We start from the raw sequence: 25,008 nt of genomic DNA, 5'->3' as shown, positions 1-25,008 counted from the left end.
AGATCGAGGAAGTCACGGAGGCCGAGGTTGCTGAAGCAGGACGCAGCCTGCAGAACAACAAAGCCCCAGGTCCCGACGCAGTGCCCAACAGAGCAATGAAGCTGGCGCTTGGGCTTCGGCCGGGCACTTTCGCGGACCTCTACAACGCCTGCCTGCGCGAGGAAACATTTCCCCGGAGATGGAAAGTACAGAAGCTGCTTCTACTCAACAAACCTGGGAAGCCGCCTGGTGAAGCTTCCTCCTACAGGCCAATTTGTCTGCTTGACACTATTGGCAAAGTGTTCGAGAAGCTCATCTCGAAACGGCTAAACCTGGCCGTAGATGCGGCTGGTGGCCTATCCACCGCCCAGTTTGGTTTCCGGAAAGGAAAGTCAACGCTGGACGCGATCCGAATGGTCACCGGGACAGCTGCGGAAGCCATACGCGGGAAGCGTTGGAAAGGCGGCACAAAGAAGTACTGCCTTCTGGTCACGCTCGACATCAAAAACGCGTTCAACACGGCGAACTGGACGAGGATCATGCAGGCACTAAGGCGGCTACGGATTCCGGAGTACCTCACCAGGATAGTCGACAGCTACCTCGGCGAAAGGGTGCTGCTTTTCGATACGAGCGACGGCCCGAAAGAGTACTGCGTAACTGCTGGGGTTCCACAAGGATCGGTCCTGGGCCCCCTGTTGTGGAACACTATGTACGACGGAGTGCTGAGGCTTCCCATGCCTGCAAACGTCCACGTGACTGGCTTCGCGGACGACGTCGCCATCACGATCGTGGCCAAGACGATAGCCGAAGTGGAGGACATGGCAAACACTGCGGTGAGGAAGGTGGAATCATGGCTCTCACTCGCCGGGCTCCAACTCGCGGCACATAAAACAGAGGCCGTTCTCATAAGCAGCCGGCAACTCGTCGAGACGGCCAAGCTGACGGTCGGAGGGGTTGACATAGTCTCGCAAAGAGCCATAAAATACCTAGGCGTCATGATAGACACCAGGCTGTCCTACAAAGAGCACCTAGAGTACGCCAATAAGAAGGCCGCTGCGACCGCCAGATCGCTCGCGCGGATTCTCCTGAACACAAGGGGCCCAAAGCAGGAACGGAGGAAACTCATAGCGAGCGTCGTCACGTCCCAAGTACTTTATGCCGCCCCGGTATGGGCTAAAGCCGCCACGACGCCCTCGTATATGAGTGGCGTGGCTCGCACGCACAGACTATGTGCAACAAGGATATCGTGTGCCTTCCGGACAATCTCTGAGGAAGCTGCGCTGGTCATAGCTGGTCTAGTTCCGGTGCAAGAACTGGTAAGAGAGGCGGTAGAAGTGGAGGAAACGGTCACGACCACGGACGACCAAACTAGGCGCGAGGCAAGACGGCCCGCGAGAGAGAGATCCATCTCTCGGTGGCAGGAGAGGTGGGATTCCGCAACCTCTGGACGCTGGACCCACGATCTGATTCCCGTCTTGAGTCCGTGGCTGGAAAGGAGGCACGGGCAGGTGGACTTCTACCTGACCCAGATCTTGAGTGGGCACGGATGCTTCCGGTCGTACCTGAAGAAGTACGGTCACGACACGAGTGACGGATGCCCATCCTGCGGCTCTGGAATCGAGGAGAACGCACGCCACGTCCCGTTCGAGTGCGTGCGGTTCGTAGAGGACAGGACCGCCCTGGAAATAGCGACCGGTGTCAGCACTAGCCCCATCACGCTAGTGCCAACCATGCTAAGAGGCCAAACGGAGTGGGACGCGACAACCAAATTCGCTGCGTCTGTAATGCGAAAACTCAGGATAGCTGAGAGAGAGAGGAGAGGCCTGGACACGTAAGCTGCCGCGGTTGTGCGAAGCATTGCTTTGCGGCCGTACCGCACAACATCTGCAGTTTACGCCCATTTATCTTCTAAATGTATATTTATTAGTTGTAGTAATAAAGCTAAAAAAAAAAATGGAATACAAAAAAAAAACATTCAACATTATACTAAATAAGAATTGAAAATTGTACTATTGATAACCATTACCTATAAAATAATCAAAACGTGTATGTTAAAGTAATTTTTGTAAAACTTTCTGTAAGACTGTAAATCTTTTCTTGTGACTAGTGTTTTATATTTAAGTTATATTTTTAACTTTAGCGCTAGAAAGATAAATAAATAATATTAATAATAACAAGACGCAATGAGTATCTTAAATCTGTAGATTCCCTAACCGTCCGTGTCTGTCCGATATTATTTTGTTAACTCGCGCGAATTAGCCATGTCGCTGTTAACTTCCTCCTTTTTGCTGATTGCGATATGCCAGTTTAAAATATCTGACATAGTCGTCGGCTACTTTCTGTCTCGGTCTTGTTAATCCATAAAATCTATATTTATTATATCTATATACTTAAATATGGCTATATCATAGGCTTATATCACATATGCATTACATATCGCAAGTCAACTCCGTTGCTTAGTCGAGCTTAAAAGGTATATGCTTATCCACCACGCGAACACTTTTTATCTTAGGGACCCTCTATTAATGAACGATCTCCCAAAGGGGAGATTATAGTAACCTGTGTGGTTCTGTGAGCTTTTGCCAGGCTAGCTAAATCCAGGGCCCCGCTACAACGATAAATATAACGTCGACTCACATGAACGGAGGCTCAACATTTAACAATACAGTAAGCTGCACGTTGGCATTACAATTTAAATTAAAAACAACTAAAACAACATCTCGCAGCACACTCATATGTCAACAATTTGTTGGGTATCCGCGGTGGACTGAAAGTTTTATTTCTATTGCAGATAGAATAGAATATAAGTCGGAACGAGCCAGATCGGAAAACTACACACTGTTGCTCCAATAATAATGATAAACAAAAAATAATTTTTAAAAAATCTAACAAAAAATACAACTTATACTCTTGGTAATATCATTGTTTTAATATTTCAGAATTTTGAATACAACTCAAAAAGAAATCGGACGACTGTATCATATAGCTACCATAGGATCTATCCGATAATTAAGGGGAAAATAATATCAAAAAATGTATAGCTTCGTTATTTTTTATCAAATTCTCTTCCACTCCAGTACTTTATCTTTTTAATATTTCAGAATTAAGAATTCAATTTAATTCGAATCGAACTATTGTATCATATAGCTGCCATAGAAAGGATCGGAAAATAAATGTCAAAATAACACAAAGACCGTTATATTTCGTTTTCGGTAAGCATATACGGTAGTTAATTAAAATTTACCATTATCTTAATATTTCTGTAATTACTTTTTAGTTTTCTAAGAATCGAACCGCTCTGTAGATACAATGGTCCCATTGGAACGACCAAAAATTTTCTTTGGATCAATCAATAGGTGTTGACGAGACCAATACATTTCAGTTAAAATTTTTTATCTAGCATGAAAACTGTGGGCGTCACAGGTTTGGGCGGCTTGTGGGCGTTAGAGTGGGCGTGCAAACTTTTTTTTAGATCAATCGATAGGTATTGATGAGGAGAATACATTTCAGTTAAAAATTTTACTCTAGCATCAAAACTGTAGGAGCCACAGTTTTGGGCGGTTTGTGGGCGTAAAAGTGGGCGTGGCACATTGCTGAAAGAAACTTGCGCTCCGTAAGAAGCTCAGGAATCTGCACGCCAAATCTCAATAGCCTAGCTCTTATAGTTTCCGAGAGCTCAACGTTCATCCGGACAGACGGACATGGCTACATCGACTCGGCTAGTGATCCTGATCAAGAATATATATACTTTATGGGGTCGGAAACGCATCCTTCTGCCTGTTACATACTTTCCGACGAATCTAGTATACCCTTTTACACTACGAGTAACGGGTATAAATACTACAAATTCTTTAAAGTGCATTAAAAACAAAGAAAACGCAACAGTCGATGGCCTCTACTATTAGTTACCCGTTACTCAGCTAAAGGGAGTGCGAGAGGGATGGAGCAACTATGCTTTTTCAGTAACACACCTAGCCTATACCGTCACCTAGATCGACGTCACCTAGCGCCCCTAGCTCCTTGATTGATTAAAAAAAAAAAAAAATCAGCGACCATCTTGCCGCTAAGGTTCTTAAGTGACATCAGCAATTTCAGGCTACAGTGAGCGGCATCATCTCTTGGACGTTGATGCACTATGGTCAGTACAAACAAGTGGCCCTACGACACCAAGCAAAGCTTGTTACGCGCGGAGCCCATCACCGTTTTGGGCGAGTAAACATAATCGCGGACAAAGAAAAACACAATGTAACAATAGACAATTAAAAATACAGGTCAATACGAATAGACAAAATACATCAAGTAAAACTAATTAGTTACTAGGGAGGATAGTATTATTGATTTAAAGATAGGAAGTGAGTCAGTAGTAGATATTAGATGATATAGTCTATTATAATCATTGCAAAGTACTCTAAAAGGTTCATGCATTGCGTAATTAGAGATACAGTGATTTAATACTAAAGGAATATAGTTTCTAGTGAATCTATTTGGCACATTAAAATGCAGGCGACCCAGTAACTCGGGACTCTCTACATCACCATGAATAAGATTTCTAATAAACGTAATACCAAGCATAGTTCTACGGTTAGCTAACGATGGTAAGTTAATTAGAAGTAGTCTACTAGAGTAGGATGGTAGTATTAGGCTTGTATCCCAGTTAAGTCTCCGTAAGGCAAATATTAAGAAGTTTTTTTGCACAGACTCAATCCAGTCTATATGCACCCCATATTGGGGACTCCAAACAGGAGCGCAGTACTCAAGAATTGGTCGGACTAATGAAATAAACAAGGTCTTTGTGACATAGGGATCATCGAATTCCTTCGACCACCTTTTGATAAATGCAAGCACGCCCCTGGCTTTATTTACCATAGTAGTAATGTGATCGGAAAATTTAAGTCTAGGATCCATGTAGACTCCAAGGTCGTCAGCATGCGTTATCCTATCTAACGCACAACCACTCAAAGTATACGTTGAGTAGTGGGGGCTGACACGAAAAAAGGTCATTAGTTTACACTTAGAACCATTTAAATTCAATTCATTATCCATGCACCATGTTTGAAATGCATTTAGATCCGATTGTAAAGCTAAACTTTGTGCGGGGTCATTATATTGCAGGCACAACTTAACGTCATCTGCGTACATAAGAACCCATGACTTCGTTAAGACTAATGGAAGGTCATTTATAAATAATGTAAACAGGAGCGGACCGAGATGACTTCCTTGTGGTACACCGGAAGTAACTCGGATTAGGGATGACAAAGAGTTTTTAAAAATGACCCTTTGAGTCCTATCATTCAAATAACTTAAAATCCACCTAAGAAGATCACCTGAAAACCCTAAAAGGTCAAATTTCCGGACTAAAATCGGGTGACTTACAGAATCAAACGCCTTACTAAAATCAGTGTAGACCACATCAGTCTGACGATTCTTTCTAAAACCTCCTATAACAAATGAAGTAAACTCCAAAAGGTTGGTTGTCGTTGACCTACGTTTTATAAATCCGTGTTGACAAGAGGAAATAAGGGACCTACAACTGTGTTGTAAATGAGGCGTAATAATGTTCTCAAAGAGCTTCGGTATAGCTGATAGCTTTGAAATACCTCTGTAATTACATGCGTTCAATTTACTCCCTTTTTTATGAAGCGGGATAACAAACGATTCCTTCCATCTGTGTGGGAAATCGGATGTTTCTAAAGACAAAGTAAACAGTTTGTGCAATGGTCTACACAAAGTCTCAGCGCAATACCTAAGCACACATCCAGGGACTCCGTCAGAGTAGACTGGTTTGACCCTTTGCAATTCTAAAAGAAGTGAGCTTTTACTTATAACAGGACAACAAATAAAGTTTGATTTAGGAATGACATATGGGTAAGACTGATCTGGAGGACTTGATGTAGAATAGGTGGTTTGAAAAAACTGTGCAAAAAGATCGGCTATGGCTTGATCAGTGCTAGCAGCCGAATTTTCAAATTTAAGTGATGATGGGTAACTAGAAGATTTACGCTTTGTGTTAACAAAATTATAAAACTGTTTTGGATCCAGTGTAAACTGGGTCTTGCAACGAGCTAAATAGTTTTTATAACACTGAGCGTTAAGCACGGTGAAATCGGACCGAGCACTTAAGTATCGGGAAAAGGCAGCTTGTGAACCTGAAGCTCTAAACTTTTTGTAGAGTCTAGACTTTACATTTTTAAGTCGTGCCAGCTCTTTGTTAAACCACGGAGGTTGGTTTGAAATTTTAGGATAATACGTAGGAACGCATGTATCAAAAACTTCGTTTAATATGTTATGAAATATATTAACCGCTTCATTATTATTATTCCTTAAGTACAGATTGGACCAATCCGAGCAAGCTATAAGGCTATTAATGAGTGCAAAGTTCGCTTTACGAAAGCAGGGGATGCGTTTAGCTATTTTTTCAGATACTTCATACACTTTTGTACCCGTGTCAATAGTCAGCTCTAGCGTTGGGTGATAAGGGTCTTCTGGTAAAGTAATTGCAGAGGTTCTAGCTATGCAGACACAATCTGGACTGGAAACAAAGCATAGATCCAGTAATCGTCCTAAGAAATTTAATACATGATTTACTTGAGACAATGAAATATCAAGCAAACCGTCAAGAAAATCATGCTGCGTTGAAGGTAACAATATATTTGAGGTTTCGACGGTGGACCATGTCGCCCTAGGTATATTAAAGTCACCTAAAACTATTAACTGATCCCTATCTGATAGTTTACTTGAAATAAACTGGATATCGGACAGATGATTCGCATATGTCGGGAATTCCGATGATGGCGGAATATATGAACATGTTATGTATATAGAAATACCCGGAAGGGATAGTTTTATACACAGAAATTCAATGTCATTTATTTCGTCGGACGTTATTACTTCAGACGTTAATTCTGAGTCAACTGCAATTAAAACTCCACCTCCACGTCGGGACGGACGATCAAGCCTGTAAGTTGTGTACTTACTTGGAAAAACTTCGGAACTTAGAACTTCCGGTTTTAACCAGGTTTCAGTAAAAACAATAACATGGGAAGACAAGGAAAAACTATCAGTATACAATTTGGTCAACTTACTTTGTAAACCTCTTGTATTCTGATAATAAAGCTGAAGAAAAGAATCTAGTTTTTTGAGATAGATGAGGATGTAGATGTGGATGGCTCTTTAAAGGGATTTCCAACTTCCTTTGAACGAATTTTCTTTTTTTTAGCTTCGTACTCTTTAACAAAAATGCCAACAGGCCAAAAATTGGCTGAGCACATAGTTGCAAAATGAGCACAGGGAACACCGATCTTAAAAGATGATACTTCCCTAGCATATGGAAAATTAAATCGTTCAACCTTTAGATCATCAATCTGAACTTTGTTACGGATATAGGCCGTAATGTCCAGCGATGAAAGGTCAGGATTTAGCCGAGAAACAAAAATTTGTTTCCGCTGCGGTACACAGGTGACTGTTTTAGGTACTACGGCATTTACTGCACTACCAGTTTCATTCGGTACTCCGGACGTTAAGTCAACATGCGGCGTTGGAATTATTAAAGTATTGCTTATAGCAGATTTTTCGGGCGTCTCATGCGGCAAAATCTCGCGTCCTTTGCATTCGGAAACCGAATCTTTTTTAGCTTTCGATCTCAGTACCATTTGTGCGGCGGCTGAGATCGACTGCTGTGCTGCAGACCCCGGATCGCCAGAGAGAGTTACACTAGCGGCTACCGTGGGTTGTCTATCGACCGCGATCTTTTTACGTTTAGGAGAATCGGGCTCAGATAGCATACGGCTAGTGAGCTGCGACTCAAGCGCCACAAGCAGATCCGTATTTTTACGGCTGTTCCGGATTAATTCCGTAACAGTGCTTTTTGTAAGCCGCCTTATAGAGAGTGCCTGGGTTTCATAAGCAATGCATTCATCACAATAGTAGCGCAAGCCACTTCTCATGTCGATTGCATCGCGTACCAGGCCCGAATAGCCAAGGCATTTTGCATGAAAAATATTCTCACACGAATGGCGCGGAATGCTCTGTTGTCCAGCCGAAATTAACGACTTGCATTTCTTTAAATTGCAGACAGCCATTATCGCGATATTCCGAACCACAGTGCAAAGAGAATAAAGCTACGCAAGTAAAAGAGAGAGTTAGAGAGCGGGAGAGAATGAGCGGGAGTAAGTAAGCTGGGGGAGCGTAAGTTTTAGATGTTCCAAAAACAAGGTTATAAGCGGGAGTGCGGAGGAGCGGGTAACTACCGTTTAGACACTTACCGCTCCAAACAGCGTTTGGAAGAAAAGAAGAAAGCAATTAGAAAAAAACTATAACAACAAACACTGCACAGAGATTAGACGTGCAAACTAATTTTGTTAATTTAAACACAAAACAATCACTATGCACTCGCGAAGCGAACGGATGTTGTTAGGGACATAAAAAGTTATATAGACGTATGAAAATATGAATTAAACCCCGATGGTTTATGGACAAAAAGAACAAAAATTCGGAGCGCAAGACAAAAACACGACCGTTCACTGAAAGTTCTCCTTAACCCTGATGTAGGGTCTGAACCGTTTAATTGCGTAGCACTCCTCCGTCACGCTATAGTTTCGCTGGCAAGGATTGAGTTTCAGGAAGAAAAATGTTGAGCCTTTACCTTCCTCCGCTTTTTTCGAAGCATTGCATTGGAGAAAATATATCTTCTTAGAGTCTGTATGACGCAACACTGCCGTTGTCATGAACGCTTCCTTCAGTCGCCTCATAGCTTCCATGGCCTTCTTGATCAATTTGTCTGTCAGTGGGGCTGCCAGCTCCGCAAAATTTTGGAAAAACCTCCTTGCAACTCCTTTGAATCGGCTTATTTTTGATCGCCTCCACCTTGCCAGGATCAATTTTTAAAACTCCTATGCCAGTCAGACCTGCTTCATTCGGGCATGGATAGACTTCCCTCAGAGTGTCCTAGTGCTCATCCTACTCCAAATATCTTCAATGTTCTGTTCCGGATATGCATCCTTAACAGTCCTCTGGTTGAGCTTCCTAGCATTCAAGCTTATGAGGTTCTTTCCTGGCTCTTATGACACCAACGGTGCATCTCATCGATTTTCTCGTAGATCAGCTGCTGCTCTGCTGGATAAACCGGATAGTGACGACCTTTGACGGTCGTGGCACCTGGCACCAGCTCTATGGTATGCTTCATCTTCGCAGTTTGCCCCTGTTCATTTTCTTCAAACGACAGAAAGTATTTCCGGACTACCTCCAACTGCTGTTGTCCTCAGCTTCTGATGTTTCGGTTCGGTCATTATAGGCGGGTTTTCCACTTATGGAATGACTGGGATCTTCTCAATTTCCAAAAACTTCCGGTTCTACGTTGAAACTTTTCCAAATGTCCACTCACAGGTACAGCTCTGGCTCCAATGTAAGGATACGAATAGATAAATGTCCACCGTTCTGATTTTAAGAGTAGTGGGCACTGCGATTCCACCCAATATATTGTACCCCGACCCGTTTGCTTTTCGTACCATTGCGTGATATGGTCGCCATGAGGTGTTCAATTTATTGACCAGCACCCGAAAACCGTTTTTCCAGCAAGCTCACTGATGCTCCCCAGTCCAGCAATCGCATATGGACGAGGATCCTCCTTGCCCATATCCTGCGATCCCGATTGCTGTCACTATTAGCTGTAGTTTCTGTCTGTCCCGTTAACGTTTTCTAAGCCACTTTCAGGACTTCCTCACCCTCTTTGTGATGTCCGTCATCCCAGCCAGCTGATTCTCCCCAAATAATCGACCCCGTACCTCTTTTTATCGCCGTGCTCTATAGGGACATGTAAACCTTGTTAACTGAAACTTCCCGCCCCGATACATTCATGTTTGGAATCCGGTTTGGTTTGTGTTTTTAAATCTCCTCTTTCTTGGTACACTGATTGCCCGCTGAACATGCTAAAAACATACCGAAAAACTGCTTGCAATTGGGGGAATGGGGTGCCGGCATGACGGTCAATACACTATTGTAACAAAACTGACGTACTTTAGCGGAGCCACAATGCTTAAATAGGTTACGCGGCTTCTGACAGTTTTATTGGAAACCCACTCGTTGTACAGCCTAGTACTCACACTGGGCCAGAAAGTTCATTTTTTTGACCAAAAATATGTAAGTTCCTCCCCAGGATAGTTAGAAAATATCAGCTTTTTGCCATTATTTCTTAAAAGATTTAACTTTTTATAAACTAAAAATAAAATGTTTTAGATTGATATATAACATACATAATCAAAGCCAAAATCAAAAAAAAATTGCATACTTTTCGTTTTTTTTATACCCGTTAATCGTAGAGTAAAAGGGTATACTAGAGTCGTCGGAAAGTATGTAACAGGCAGAAGGAAGCGTTTCCGACCCTATAAATATATACATTCTTGATAATTGCCAATCTGACTGCCCTAACAGGGACTTACAAAAATGTTGCTTTAACCGGTGATTTCAACAGTAATATTTTCACTGAGTCTCTGCGCAGAACTATGATCCCTCGGACTTCGGCGAACAAATGTCACATTTCCTAACCATTTTTCAAAATCCTCACAAACCTAACTTCACGCATTTTTCGTGGATGGCGCAAGTAAAATCGTTTCATATGACCAGGTATCTGTACCACCATACTCAAACTAATTTAACTCTTTTAACTGGCAAGCATTGTATACAATTCCCAATGTTGGTTCACAGTTAGAATTTGTTATGTGCTAAACGACAAAAATATGCACAAATTGGAATTTAGCAAAGCTGTTTACCTTAAGACTGATAACGATAGGCGAAAAATCGATACAACACTATCGACGACTCGTGAGTTCAGGGAGTCGTGCAGCTTAGACAAGTCATGGAACTGGTTCCTTAAACCGGATAACTCCCAAATGAACCAAGGTTGAAACTCGAAAAGTTTGAGTGGTTTTTGGGCGAAGAGAGGCTTGAAAAATTGAAACAAGCAAGGGTGTTTAAAGGGCAAATATAGTTGGTCGCAGACGGTTCTGGTGGAAAAAAATATATATAAGATTAGAAGTCAAGTTCCTACCCAGTGCGTGATAAAAAAAATCCTTGTTAATGTGAGTGGAGTTATAAATATTTATAGAATATTCCGTGAGGGAAAAGCCTGGATCAGGAAAAGAAACGAAGACCAGCCACCAGGAGATCTACATTTTCGACAAGAAAATTGGCCACTCATCCCCGGGTGGCCCCAGGTTTTTATTCGCCCCTTATATTTTCCACCCAGAATTAGCAAAAGGTTCTCGAAAACTACAAGCGGCAAACAAATTCTACAAGCCAAAAATGAATACAAAAAAATTGAGACTGCTGTTATTGATTATGTAACCCGCCCAAATTAATTTATTCCCACTTATATCCACTTAAATTATTTATTTATTTAACCTATTTATTTACTATTGGAATATTGTTTATTGTTATTTATTTATTTATATATATATATATATATGTGTTCCCTGTAAAAGTTCGGTACCGTAGGTAGGATTATTAAATGTTAAAATTTAAGAGAAAATTGTGAATTATAACGTGAAAAGAAATGAAGTCGTGTGAGTAGAAATTCGTGTTGGGGGGTGAGATGAGTTAGGCGAGGTAGCACGATCCACCGAACAGGTTTGGGAGATGTGTCCAAAGGATGTTTAAGGATACACTCATGGTTGGCAGGGACTCCAGGACCACAATAAGAGCTGTGTTGTCCAGTTCCAGATGTTCAAGAGAAATTCGTCGTGAAATTGCCGTTGTCCGAGTTTGAATTTCCGTTTTTGTTTTTGTTGTGTCTGCTGCGTAGACAACATTGTTGGTTGTTCCCCTCCCTGGGATGTTCGTTGACTAGCCGTCATCTACACTGCGCGAAAAGCAGGACACGACAAATTCTTTAACAGTAACATTGAGTTTCTAAGCCGAGTGAGCACCCATGGATTAGCACGGAAATACAAAATACCATAAATGCGTGTGATAGGGCCTATAGAAAGTGGAAACGCTACAAAACAGAATACTTGGACAAGCAATACAGTTCCTTCAGAATAGAAGTAAATAAGTCATGCTGGATAGCTGTAAGGAAATTCTATCAACAGAAATTCAATAATGAGTCATCTGGAAAAGAATTCTGGAAGAATATTACAAGTATTGGAGTAGAAAAACAACGAGAAGGGACAGCTTGCCACATTAATGCTGATGAATTAAATAACACACTTGTAAAATCACAACCTTAAGTACCTGATTAAACTTACAATCCGTACTTGAGCACATTGCCATACAACAAGTGTGATGTCCTACAGTCCATGTTAAGAATAAAATCCAAAATTTTTACTAGTCCTTGTCTCCAGGCTACTCTTAACATAATACACATTTTAAATACCGCAATAACATCTTCTACATTTCTAAAATGTTGGAAGACAGCCAAACTACTTCCCATACCAAAAACAAAGGGTGAATATAGACCGATATCTATACTTTTATTTTTATCTAAAGCACTTAAGCTACTAGTCTCCACACAAATTAATATGTATCTTCACGATAATTCACTGTTGAATACAAGACAACATCGCTTTCGGAAAAACCGTAGTTGTAAAACAGCAATCTTAAAAATCTCATAGGATATTCGCATGAAATCTGATAATAGGCAAGTTACATTTCATACACTGCTAGACTATAGTAAGGCTTTCGACATTTTGCAATAGAATAGAAAAACTATACAATTTTTCAAGCTATAAGCTTGATAAGAACATACCTAATGGGCCGATCTCAATGTTTTGTAAAGGAGTCTGAGACCTCCGGCGTTCTATTCACTAAGCGCGGTGTCCCCCAAGGGTCGTTCCTTGGAACATTACTGTTTTCGATATATGTGAATGATCTTCCAAATGTCTGGTCTAATTGTGAAGTGCAGATGTATGCTGACGATATGCAAATATGTATGTGAGCCGTCCCTATAGCTGTATATCTGAAAACATATTGTATATGTATATGTATTGACGTCATTAATACTGAACTTAAACTAGTAAGCAATTGAGCAAATAAATCCAAAAAAATCTAAATGTTTGGTTATTTCTAAAAAATAAATAAACGCACCAATGCAAATACTCAGGGTTGATACTGATGAGATTAAATATGTAAGTCAAGCAAATAACCTTGGAATTGTGTTTAACAGTACCCTTTAGTGGTCCCACCATATTAATTATATGGTTGGTAAGACTTGTTGTCAACTATAGCAAATAAAACTGATCCAGAACATGTTACCAACCCATAGTAATGGCATTAGCAAAGTCGATTATAATTCCATCATTATTATATTGCGTTCAAATATTTGAAAAGTGTGACTCAATAAGTAGAAATAAATTGACCGTAACATACAACAACAAAGCAAGATTTGTTTTCAATACTAAGCCACACGATTCAATTTCGAGTTATGCTAAAAAAATCTTTGGACTAGACTTTTCCACATTAGTCGAATTTAGGACACCGATTCCTTTCCACAAAATAGTCACCTTGCACTGTCAACCAGAACTAATAGTATAATACCAACAAGAAACCACTACTCCTCGAGAAAATCACTTCTTTGCATGGGCTGTTAAGCTTTGGAATAATTTACCACACAGTTTAAAGAATTCAAGAAGTGCTAGACTGTTTCGAAAAGAATTATTATTAAAGTTAAAAAATAACTAGCCCCCATTCACACACAACTAATTATACATTCAACATTATACTAAATAAGAATTGAAAATTGTACTATTGATAACCATTACCTATAAAATAATCAAAACGTGTATGTTAAAGTAATTTTTGTAAAACTTTCTGTAAGACTGTAAATCTTTTCTTGTGACTAGTGTTTTATATTTAAGTTATATTTTTAACTTTAGCGCTAGAAAGATAAATAAATAATATTAATAATAACAAGACGCAATGAGTATCTTAAATCTGTAGATTCCCTAACCGTCCGTGTCTGTCTGATATTATTTTGTTAACTCGCGCGAATTAGCCATGTCGCTGTTAACTTCCTCCTTTTTGCTGATTGCGATATGCCAGTTTAAAATATCTGACATAGTCGTCGGCTACTTTCTGTCTCGGTCTTGTTAATCCATAAAATCTATATTTATTATATCTATATACTTAAATATGGCTATATCATAGGCTTATATCACATATGGTAAAAATGTTTCTTTGCATTACATATCGCAAGTCAACTCCGTTGCTTAGTCGAGCTTAAAAGGTATATGCTTATCCACCACGCGAACACTTTTTATCTTAGGGACCCTCTATTAATGAACGATCTCCCAAAGGGGAGATTATAGTAACCTGTGTGTTTCTGTGAGCTTTTGCCAGGCTAGCTAAATCCAGGACCCGCTACAACGATAAATATAACGTCGACTCACATGAACGGAGGCTCAACATTTAACAATACAGTAAGCTGCACGTTGGCATTACAATTTAAATTAAAAACAACTAAAACAACACCTCGCAGCACACTCATATGCCAACAATTTGTTGGGTATCCGCGGTGGACTGAAAGTTTTATTTCTATTGCAGATAGAATAGAATATAAGTCGGAACGAGCCAGATCGGAAAACTACACACTGTTGCTCCAATAATAATGATAAACAAAAAATAATTTTTAAAAAATCTAACAAAAAATACAACTTATACTCTTGGTAATATCATTGTTTAAATATTTCAGAATTTTGAATACAACTTAAAAAGAAATCGGACGACTGTATCATATAGCTACCATAGGATCTATCCGATAATTAAGGGGAAAATAATATCAAACAAGGAAGAACGCTATAGTCGAGTACCTCGACTATCAGATACCCGTTACTCAGCTATATAAGGATATGCAAGCAGCAAAGCGAGATTAAAATGCGCCACCTACCGGCGGTATACAGATTTAAGCGATATGGGCGTTAGAGTGGGCGTGGCAAATTTATTTTTGGATCAATAGATAGGTATCGACGAGACCAATACATTTCAGTTAAAATTTTTTATCTAGCATGAAAATTGTGGGCGTCACAGGTTTTCGCGGTTTGTGGGCGTTAAAGTGGGCGTGGCAAACTTTTTTTTGGGTCAATCGATAGGTATTGATGAGAACAATACATTTCAGTTAAAATTTTTATTCTAGCATCAAAACTGTAGGAGCCACAGTTTTGGGCGGTTTGTGGGCGTTAGAGTGGGCGTGGCACTGTGCCGAAACAAACTTGCGCTGCGTAAGAAGCTCAGGAATCTGCACGCCAAATCTCAATAGCCTAGCTCCCATAGTTTCCGAGATCTCAGCGTTCATCCGGACGGACAGACAGACGGACAGACGGACAGACGGACATGGCTAGATCGACTCGGCTAGTGATCCTGATCAAGAATATATATACTTTGTGGGGTCGGAAACGCTTCCTTCTGCCTGTTACATACTTTCCGACGAATCTAGTATACCCTTTTACTCTACGAGTAACGGGTATAAAAATGTATAGCTTCGTTATTTTTTTATCAAATTCTCTTCCACTCCAGTACTTTATCTTTTTAATATTTCAGAATTAAGAATTCAATTTAATTCGAATCGAACTATTGTATCATATAGCTGCCATAGAAAGGATCGGAAAATAAATGTCAAAATAACACAAAGACCGTTATATTTCGTTTTCGGTAAGCATATACGGTAGTTAATTAAAATTTACCATTATCTTAATATTTCTGTAATTACTTTTTAGGTTTCTAAGAATCGAACCGCTCTGTACATACAATGGTCCCATTGAAACGACCAAAAATTTTTTTTGGATCAATCAATAGGTATTGACGAGACCAATACATTTCAGTTAAAATTTTTTATCTAGCATGAAAACTGTGGGCGTCACAGGTTTGGGCGGCTTGTGGGCGTTAGAGTGGGCGTGGCAAACTTTTTTTTAGATCAATCGATAGGTATTGATGAGGAGAATACATTTCAGTTAAAAATTTTACTCTAGCATCAAAACTGTAGGAGCCACAGTTTTGGGCGGTTTGTGGGCGTAAAAGTGGGCGTGGCACATTGCTGAAACAAACTTGCGCTCCGTAAGAAGCTCAGGAATCTGCACGCCAAATCTCAATAGCCTAGCTCTTATAGTTTCCGAGAGCTCAACGTTCATCCGAACAGACGGACATGGCTACATCGACTCGGCTAGTGATCCTGATCAAGAATATATATACTTTATGGGGTCGGAAACGCATCCTTCTGCCTGTTACATACTTTCCGACGAATCTAGTATACCCTTTTACACTACGAGTAACGGGTATAAATACTACAAATTCTTTAAAGTGCATTAAAAACAAAGAAAACGCAACAGTCGATGGCCTCGACTATTAGTTACCCGTTACTCAGTTAAAGGGAGTGCGAGAGGGATGGAGCAACTATGCTTTTTCACTAACACACCTAGCCTATACCGTCACCTAGATCGACGTCACCTAGCGCCCCTAGCTCCTTGATTGATTAAAAAAAAAAAAATCAGCGACCATCTTGCCGCTAAGGTTCTTAAGTGACATCAGCAATTTCAGGCTACAGTGAGCGGCATCATTTCGATGTAGGGTCTGAACCGTTTAATTGCGGAGCACTCCTCCGTCACGCTATAGTTTCGCTGGCAAGGATTTCAAGGAGTTTCAGGAAGAAAAATGTTGAGCCTTTACCTTCCTCCGCTTTTTTCGAAGCATTGCATTGGAGAAAATATATCTTCTTAGAGTCTGTATGACGCAACACTGCCGTTGTCATGAACGCTTCCTTCAGTCGCCTCATAGCTTCCATGGCCTTCTTGATCATTTTGTCTGTCAGTGGGGCTGCCAGCTCCGCAAAATTTTGGAAAAACCTCCTTGCAACTTCTTTGAATCGGCTTATTTTTGATCGCCTCCACCTTGCCAGGATCAATTTTTAAAACTCCTATGCCACTAAAGAATAACAAAGTCCGAAGCTCTTTAAAGCAGAAGTGGTACCTCTTAAGCCCGGTAGTCAGACCTGCTTCATTCGGGCATGGATAGACTTCCCTCAGAGTGTCCTAGTGCTCATCCTACTCCAAATATCTTCAATGTTCTGTTCCGGATATGCATCCTTAACAGTCCTCTGGTTGAGCTTCCTAGCATTCAAGCTTATGCGGTTCTTTCCTGGCTCTTATGACACCAACGGAGCATCTCATCGATTTTCTCGTAGATCAGCTGCTGCTCTGCTGGATAAACCGTAGATCAGCTGCTGCTCTGCTGGATAAACCGGATAGTGACGACCTTTGACGGTCGTGGCACCTGGCACCAGCTCTGTGGTATGCTTCATCTTCGCAGTTTGCCCCAGTTCATTTTCTTCAAACGACAGAAAGTATTTCCGGACTACCTCCAACTGCTGTTGTCCTCAGCTTCTGATGTTTCGGTTCGGTCATTATAGGCGGGTTTTCCACTTATGGGATGGCTGGGATCTTCTCAATTTCCAAAAACTTCCGGTTCTACGTTGAAACTTTTCCAAATGTCCACTCACAGGTACAGCTCTGGCTCCAATGTAAGGATACGAATAGATAAATGTCCACCGTTCTGATTTTAAGAGTAGTGGGCACTGCGATTCCACCCAATATATTGTACCCCGACCCGTTTGCTTTTCGTACCATTGCGTGATATGGTCGCCATGAGGTGTTCAATTTATTGACCAGCACCCGAAAACCGTTTTTCCAGCAAGCTCACTGATGCTCCCCAGTCCAGCAATCGCATATGGACGAGGATCCTCCTTGCCCATATCCTGCGATCCCGATTGCTGTCACTATTAGCTGTAGTTTCTGTCTGTCCCGTTAACGTTTTCTAAGCCACTTTCAGGACTTCCTCACCCTCTTTGTGATGTCCGTCATCCCAGCCAGCTGATTCTCCCCAAATAATCGACCCCGTACCTCTTTTTATCGCCGTGCTCTATAGGGACATGTAAACCTTGTTAACTGAAACTTCCCGCCCCGATACATTCATGTTTGGAATCCGGTTCGCTATGTTTAGTTTGGTTTGTGTTTTTAAATCTCCTCTTTCTTGGAACACTGATTGTCCGCTGAACATGCTAAAAACATTCCGAAAAACTGCTTGCAATTGGGGGAATGGGGTGCCGGCATGACGGTCAATACACTATTGTAACAAAACTGACGTACTTTAGCGGAGCCACAATGCTTAAATAGGTTACGCGGCTTCTGACAGTTTTATTGGAAACCCACTCGTTGTACAGCCTAGTACTCACACTGGGCCAGAAAGTTCATTTTTTTGACCAAAAATATGTAAGTTCCTCCCTAGGATAGTTAGAAAATATCAGCTTTTTGCCATTATTTCTTAAAAGATTTAACTTTTTATAAACTAAAAACAAGGGAGAACGCTATAGTCGAGTACCTCGACTATCAGATACCCGTTACTCAGCTAAATGGAGATATGCAAGCAGCAAAGCGAGATTAAAATGCGCCACCTACCGGCGGTATACAGATTTAAGCGTTATGGGCGTTAGAGTGGGCGTGGCAAATTTTTTTTTGGATCAATCGATAGGTATTGACGAGACCAATACATTTCAGTTAAAATTTTTTATCTAGCATGAAAATTGTGGGCGTCACAGGGTTTTGCGGTTTGTGGGCGTTAAAGTGGGCGTGGCAAACTTTTTTTTGGGTCAATCGATAGGTATTGATTAGAACATTACATTTCAGTTAAAATTTTCTATCTAGCATCAAAACTGTAGGAGCCACAGTTTTGGGCGGTTTGTGGGCGTTAGAGTGGGCGTGGCAGTCTACTGAAACAAACTTGCGCTGCGTAGGAAGCTCAGGAATCTGCACGCCAAATCTCAATAGCCTAGCTCCCCTAGTTTCCGAGATCTCAGCGTTCATCCGGACAGACGGACATGGCTAGATCGACTCGGCTAGTGATCCTGATCAAGAATATATATACTTTATGGGGTCGGAAACGCTTCCTTCTGCCTGTTACATACTTTCCGACGAATCTAGTATACCCTTTTACTCTACGAGTAACGGGTATAATAAAATGTTTTAGATTGATATATAACATACATAATCAAAGCCAAAATCAAAAAAAATTTCATACTTTTCGTTTTTTTTATACCCGTTATTCGTAGAGTAAAAGGGTATACTAGATTCGTCGGAAATATAAATATATACATTCTTGATAATTGCCAATCTGACTGCCCTAACAGGGACTTACAAAAATGTTGCTTTAACCGGTGATTTCAACAGTAATATTTTCACTGAGTCTCTGCGCAGAACTATGATCCCTCGGACTTCGGCGAACAAATGTCACATTTCCTACCCATTTTTCAAAATCCTCACAAACCTAACTTCACGCATTTTTCGTGGATGGCGCAAGTAAAATCGTTTCATATGACCAGGTATCTGTACCACCATACTCAATCTAATTTAACTCTTTTAACTGGCAAGCATTGTATACAATTCCCAATGTTGGTTCACAGTTAGAATTTGTTATGTGCTAAACGACAAAAATATGCACAAATTGGAATTTAGCAAAGCTGTTTACCTTAAGACTGATAACGATAGGCGAAAAATCGATACAACACTATCGACGACTCGTGAGTTCAGGGAGTCGTGCAGCTTAGACAAGTCAGGGAACTGGTTCCTTAAACCGGATAACTCCCAAATGAACCAAGGTTGAAATTCGAAAAGTTTGAGTGGTTTTTGGGCGAAGAGAGGCTTGAAAAATTGAAACAAGCAAGGGTGTTTAAAGGGCAAATATAGTTGGTCGCAGACGGTTCTGGTGGAAAAAAATATATATAAGATTAGAAGTCAAGTTCCTACCCAGTGAGTGATAAAAAAATCCTTGTTAATGTGAGTGGAGTTGAAATATAAATATTTACAGAATATTCCGTGAGGGAAAAGCCTGGATCAGGAAAATATACTGACGTAAGGAGAGACGAAGACCAGCCACCAGGAGGAGATCTACATTTTCGACAAGAAAATTGGCCACTCATCCCCGGGTGGCCCCAGGTTTTTATTCGCCCCTTATATTTGCCACCCAGAATTAGCAAAAGGTTCTCGAAAACTACAAGCGGCAAACAAATTCAACAAGCCAAAAATGAATACAAAAAAATTGAGACTGCTGTTATTGATTATGTAACCCGCCCAAATTAATTTATTCCCACTTATATCCACTTAAATTATTTATTTATTTAACCTATTTATTTACTATTGGAATATTGTTTATTGTTATTTATTTATTTATATATATATATATGTGTTCCCTGTAAAAGTTCGGTACCGTAGGTAGGATTATTAAATGTTAAAATTTAAGAGAAAATTGTGAATTATAACGTGAAAAGAAATGAAGTCGTGTGAGTAGAAATTCGTGTTGGGGGGTGAGATGAGTTAGGCGAGGTAGCACGATCCACCGAACAGGTTTGGGAGATGTGTCCAAAGGATGTTGAAGGATACACTCATGGTTGGGAGGGACTCCAGGACCACAATAAGAGCTGTATTGTCCAGTTCCAGATGTTCAAGAGAAATCCGTCGTGAAATTGCCGTTGTCCGAGTTTGAATTTCCGTTTTTGTTTTTGTTGTGTCTGCTGCGTAGACAACATTGTTGGTTGTTCCCCTCCCTGGGATGTTCGTTGACTAGCCGTCATCTGCACTGCGCGAAAAGCAGGACACGACAAATTCTTTAACAGTAACATTGAGTTTCTAAGCCGAGTGAGCACCCATGGATTAGCACGGAAATACAAAATGCCATAAATGCGTGTGATAGGGCCTATAGAAAGTGGAAACGCTACAAAACAGAATACTTGGACAAGCAATACAGTTCCTTCAGAATAGAAGTAAATAAGTCATGCTGGATAGCTGTAAGGAAATTCTATCAACAGAAATTCAATAATGAGTCATCTGGAAAAGAATTCTGGAAGAATATTACAAGTATTGGAGTAGAAAAACAACGAGAAGGGACAGCTTGCCACATTAATGCTGATGAATTAAATAACACACTTGTAAAATCACAACCTTAAGTACCTGATTAAACTTACAATCCGTACTTGAGCACATTGCCATACAACAAGTGTGATGTCCTACAGTCCATGTTAAGAATAAAATCCAAAATTTTTACTAGTCCTTGTCTCCAGGCTACTCTTAACATAATACACATTTTAAATACCGCAATAACATCTTCTACATTTCTAAAATGTTGGAAGACAGCCAAACTACTTCCCATACCAAAAACAAAGGGTGAATATAGACCGATATCTATACTTTTATTTTTATCTAAAGCACTTAAGCTACTAGTCTCCACACAAATTAATATGTATCTTCACGATAATTCACTGTTGAATACAAGACAACATCGCTTTCGGAAAAACCGTAGTTGTAAAACAGCAATCTTAAAAATCTCATAGGATATTCACATGAAATCTGATAATAGGCAAGTTACATTTCATACACTGCTAGACTATAGTAAGGCTTTCGACATTTTGCAATAAAATAGAAAAACTATACAATTTTTCAAGCTATAAGCTTGATAAGAACATACCTAATGGGCCGATCTCAATGTTTTGTAAAGGAGTCTGAGACCTCCGGCTTTCTATTCACTAAGCGCGGTGTCCCCCAAGGGTCGTTCCTTGGAACATTACTGTTTTCGATATATGTGAATGATCTTCCAAATGTCTGGTCTAATTGTGAAGTGCAGATGTATGCTGACGATATGCAAATATGTATGTGAGCCGTCCCTATAGCTGTATATCTGAAAACATATTGTATATGTATATGTATTGACGTCATTAAACTAGTAAGCAATTGAGCAAATAAATCCAAAAAAATCTAAATGTTTGGTTATTTCTAAAAAATAAATAAACGCACCAATGCAAATACTCAGGGTTGATACTGATGAGATTAAATATGTAAGTCAAGCAAATAACCTTGGAATTGTGTTTAACAGTACCCTTTAGTGGTCCCACCATATTAATTATATGGTTGGTAAGACTTGGTGTCAACTATAGCAAATAAAACTGATCCAGAACATGTTACCAACCCATAGTAATGGCATTAGCAAGGTCGATTATAATTCCATCATTATTATATTGCGTTCAAATATTTGAAAAGTGTGACTCAATAAGTAGAAATAAATTGACCGTAACATACAACAACAAAGCAAGATTTGTTTTCAATACTAAGCCACACGATTCAATTTCGAGTTATGCTAAAAAAATCTTTGGACTAGACTTTTCCACATTAGTCGAATTTAGGAAACCGATTCCTTTCCACAAAATAGTCACCTTGCACTGTCAACCAGAACTAATAGTATAATACCAACAAGAAACCACTACTCCTCGAGAAAATCACTTCTTTGCATGGGCTGTTAAGCTTTGGAATAATTTACCACACAGTTTAAAGAATTCAAGAAGTGCTAGACTGTTTCGAAAAGAATTATTATTAAAGTTAAAAAATAACTAGCCCCCATTCACACACAACTAATTATACATTCAACATTATACTAAATAAGAATTGAAAATTGTACTATTGATAACCATTACCTATAAAATAATCAAAACGTGTATGTTAAAGTAATTTTTGTAAAACTTTCTGTAAGACTGTAAATCTTTTCTTGTGACTAGTGTTTTATATTTAAGTTATATTTTTAACTTTAGCGCTAGAAAGATAAATAAATAATATTAATAATAACAAGACGCAATGAGTATCTTAAATCTGTAGATTCCCTAACCGTCCGTGTCTGTCTGATATTATTTTGTTAACTCGCGCGAATTAGCCATGTCGCTGTTAACTTCATCCTTTTTGCTGATTGCGATATGCCAGTTTAAAATATCTGACATAGTCGTCGGCTACTTTCTGTCTCGGTCTTGTTAATCCATAAAATCTATATTTATTATATCTATATACTTAAATATGGCTATATCATAGGCTTATATCACATATGGTAAAAATGTTTCTTTGCATTACATATCGCAAGTCAACTCCGTTGCTTAGTCGAGCTTAAAAGGTATATGCTTATCCACCACGCGAACACTTTTTATCTTAGGGACCCTCTATTAATGAACGATCTCCCAAAGGGGAGATTATAGTAACCTGTGTGGTTCTGTGAGCTTTTGCTAGGCTAGCTAAATCCAGGGCCCCGCTACAACGATAAATATAACGTCGACACACATGAACGGAGGCTCAACATTTAACAATACAGTAAGCTGCACGTTGGCATTACAATTTAAATTAAAAACAACTAAAACAACATCTCACAGCACACTCATATGTCAACAATTTGTTGGGTATCCGCGGTGGACTGAAAGTTTTATTTCTATTGCAGATAGAATAGAATATAAGTCGGAACGAGCCAGATCGGAAAACTACACACTGTTGCTCCAATAATAATGATAAACAAAAAATAATTTTTAAAAAATCTAACAAAAAATACAACTTATACTCTTGGTAATATCATTGTTTTAATATTTCAGAATTTTGAATACAACTTAAAAAGAAATCGGACGACTGTATCATATAGCTACCATAGGATCTATCCGATAATTAAGGGAAAAATAATATCAAAAAATGTATAGCTTCGTTATTTTTTATCAAATTCTCTTCCACTCCAGTACTTTATCTTTTTAATATTTCAGAATTAAGAATTCAATTTAATTCGAATCGAACTATTGTATCATATAGCTGCCATAGAAAGGATCGGAAAATAAATGTCAAAATAACACAAAGACCGTTATATTTCGTTTTCGGTAAGCATATACGGTAGTTAATTAAAATTTACCATTATCTTAATATTTCTGTAATTACTTTTTAGGTTTCTAAGAATCGAACCGCTCTGTACATACAATGGTCCCATTGGAACGACCAAAAATTTTTTTTGGATCAATCAATAGGTATTGACGAGACCAATACATTTCAGTTAAAATTTTGTATCTAGCATGAAAACTGTGGGCGTCACAGGTTTGGGCGGCTTGTGGGCGTTAGAGTGGGCGTGGCAAACTTTTTTTTAGATCAATCGATAGGTATTGATGAGGAGAATACATTTCAGTTAAAAATTTTACTCTAGCATCAAAACTGTAGGAGCCACAGTTTTGGGCGGTTTGTGGGCGTAAAAGTGGGCGTGGCACATTGCTGAAACAAACTTGCGCTGCGTAAGAAGCTCAGGAATCTGCACGCCAAATCTCAATAGCCTAGCTCTTATAGTTTCCGAGAGCTCAACGTTCATCCGGACAGACGGACATGGCTACATCGACTCGGCTAGTGATCCTGATATACTTTATGGGGTCGGAAACGCTTCCTTCTGCCTGTTACATACTTTCCGATGAATCTAGTATACCCTTTTACACTACGAGTAACGGGTATAAATACTACAAATTCTTTAAAGTGCATTAAAAACAAAGAAAACGCAACAGTCGAGGGCCTCGACTATTAGTTACCCGTTACTCAGCTAAAGGGAGTGCGAGAGGGATGGAGCAACTATGCTTTTTCACTAACACACCTAGCCTATACCGTCACCTAGATCGACGTCACCTAGCGCCCCTAGCTCCTTGATTGATTAAAAAAAAAAAACAATCAGCGACCATCTTGCCGCTAAGGTTCTTAAGTGACATCAGCAATTTCAGGCTACAGTGAGCGGCATCATTTCGATGTAGGGTCTGAACCGTTTAATTGCGTAGCACTCCTCCGTCACGCTATAGTTTCGCTTGCAAGGATTGAGTTTCAGGAAGAAAAATGTTGAGCCTTTACCTTCCTCCGCTTTTTTCGAAGCATTGCATTGGAGAAAATATATCTTCTTAGAGTCTGTATGACGCAACACTGCCGTTGTCATGAACGCTTCCTTCAGTCGCCTCATAGCTTCCATGGCCTTCTTGATCATTTTGTCTGTCAGTGGGGCTGCCAGCTCCGCAAAATTTTGGAAAAACCTCCTTGCAACTTCTTTGAATCGGCTTATTTTTGATCGCCTCCACCTTGCCAGGATCAATTTTTAAAACTCCTATGCCACTAAAGAATAACAAAGTCCGAAGCTCTTTAAAGCAGAAGTGGTACTTCTTAAGACCGGTAGTCAGACCTGCTTCATTCGGGCATGGAT

General features: G+C 39.9%; 1 protein-coding gene across 1 annotated transcript in view; it reads right to left on the bottom strand.

Annotated features, from left to right (window-relative positions):
- Nucleotides 1-21,165: 21,165 nt before the first annotated feature.
- LOC139354775 (serine/threonine-protein kinase GE16371) overlaps nt 21,166-25,008 on the bottom strand; it is a 135,422-nt gene continuing 131,579 nt past the window's right edge. Inside the window, exon 12 of the transcript XR_011605629.1 lies at nt 21,166-21,675. The gene's annotated coding sequence lies outside the window, so the exon portion shown is untranslated. The remainder of the gene's footprint in view (nt 21,676-25,008) is intronic.

The sequence above is a fragment of the Drosophila suzukii genome, unplaced genomic scaffold (assembly GCF_043229965.1).
Source record: "Drosophila suzukii unplaced genomic scaffold, CBGP_Dsuzu_IsoJpt1.0 scf_22, whole genome shotgun sequence".
NCBI lineage: Eukaryota > Metazoa > Arthropoda > Insecta > Diptera > Drosophilidae > Drosophila > Drosophila suzukii.
The sequence above is the reverse complement of the archived record's forward strand: the minus strand, read 5'-3'. Positions and strand labels throughout refer to the sequence as shown.